The sequence below is a fragment of the Suricata suricatta genome, chromosome 4 (genome assembly GCF_006229205.1).
Source record: "Suricata suricatta isolate VVHF042 chromosome 4, meerkat_22Aug2017_6uvM2_HiC, whole genome shotgun sequence".
Lineage (NCBI taxonomy): Eukaryota > Metazoa > Chordata > Mammalia > Carnivora > Herpestidae > Suricata > Suricata suricatta.
The window spans coordinates 136,300,613-136,302,537 of NC_043703.1; positions in this window are offsets into that span (position 1 = coordinate 136,300,613).

Sequence of the window (1,925 nt, forward strand, 5' to 3'; positions counted from 1 at the left end):
ACAGCTACCATTAAATGTAATTACATTTTATGATGTGTTATGAATTTATTTCAGGGAGGGGCGCCTGGGTGACTCAGTCGGTTAAGCCCCCGGCTTCGGCTCAGGTCAGATCTCACGTTTATGGGTTCGAGCCCCGCGTCAGGCTCTGTGCTGACAGCTAGCTCAGAGCCTGGAGCCTGCTTCCGGTTCTGTGTCTCCTTCCCTCTCTGCCCCTCCCCCTCTCATGCTTTGTCTCTCTCTGTATCAAAAATAAATAAAACATTAAAAAAAATTTAAAATTTGAATTTATTTCAGGGAATTGTCAGATGCCTTCTATTAGAGGGGGAAAAACTTTCTAATATTTAAAACTCGGAAGAGTATTTAAATCTTCCAGATGAGAAAATATGCCATTGCGGCATTATTGTCCCTTCAGCATTCTGGTAGGTCTGATAAGAGAGGAGGCAACATGTTAATGGAAAGATCAATGTACCAGCAGTCAGGACTTCTGGTTTCTCATCTGGGCAGAGCCACTCACTCAAAGCCTCATTGTGGACAAGTTTCAACTTCTTTGGACTTCAGTTTCTTGAGCTGTAAAATGAGAGGATTGGGCAGTGTCTCAAAGGACACTTACAGCCAAACTAATTTACGACACAGGGAATTTGGCCAAGCCTGGATCACACTTCTATTGTAATAAAGAATGAATTCATGAAGCAGAAACATTCAATAAATGAGAAAAGAGAGCTTGCCATTTTTATTTGCAACCAGGGCAGATACAGTGTGTTTCCTGTCTTTTCCACAAGCAGCCATGGGAAGGGAGGGGTGAAGGAAGGACAGGAACAGGATGTCCTTCCCTGACATGTCACTAGGCAACCTAAATCTTTACATTTTTTTTCATGGCCATCAGATCTGATATCCCAGAAATCCATCCCACAGAATAAAAGAATTACGGATAACTCGTTATTGTGCTCGCTTTGGCAGCACATATACAGATAACTTGTTACGGGGACAAGATAAGCGATTCATTTCATTTTCATTTGTTAAAGTTTTCAGGTGCTTTTCTTTCATTATTGTTGTAGTGTGATTTTATAGTGACATAATTTCAGGGACTTCGAAGGATAAGATTTAGAGAAACGCTTGAAAGGACTTTGATGTGCTTTTGAAGGCTAATACTGCTGCGAGTTTGCAGGTGACCTGTGGAAGAAACTGGGACCGGGGCAAGCGAAAAGGGAGAAGCGTCTGGATACCTAAGACAGTTCCAGGAAAGAGAAAGGGACTTTGTTCTTTCAGGTAGTGTTGATTCAAGGCACCGTGAGAATTGATTATATACTTGCCAATCTCCCTTTGATGACAGGAACTGTGTCATTTATCTTTATGTCCCCACCAACAGAAATAACTGACAATCAAATATTTGTTGAGTTGAACTGAGAAAAAACTGCGCGGGAGAAGGCAGAAAAAAGGAGACCGAAATAACAGCCTTGGATATCTGAAACGTCTACAGGATTTACCACTACAAGATTTACTGCAAGAGAAAGGGACCTCAGCGGAGCAGTGTTTCCGATGAGATGCCAACAATCCAGAATGTAGAAGCTGAAAGGGGCTAGTCTAGGAGAGAGTGGTGATCAGAGTTTCTTATAAGTGAAAACTGATCAGGCAACAGGTTTGAATCCCCAAGGGGAAAAAAAGGAGGAGGAGCGACCGCGATAAGCAGATTGCCAAAATTTGAGGAGTGTCTGGGGCCAGAGAAACACTTAAGTTGGAGCCAAAGGGAGATGGTTAGGTCCAACGAGCTGGAGGATCTCGGTCCAGGAGCCGACCCTCCGAACCTCGCTTTCAGCTGGTTTCTTAGCAGAACTACCAGGAAGCCCCGAAAGATGTGCCGCTCTGGCTGGTATCTTGGCGCGATAACTTCCGTGTGTGTGTGTGTGTGTGTGTGTGTGTGTGTGTGT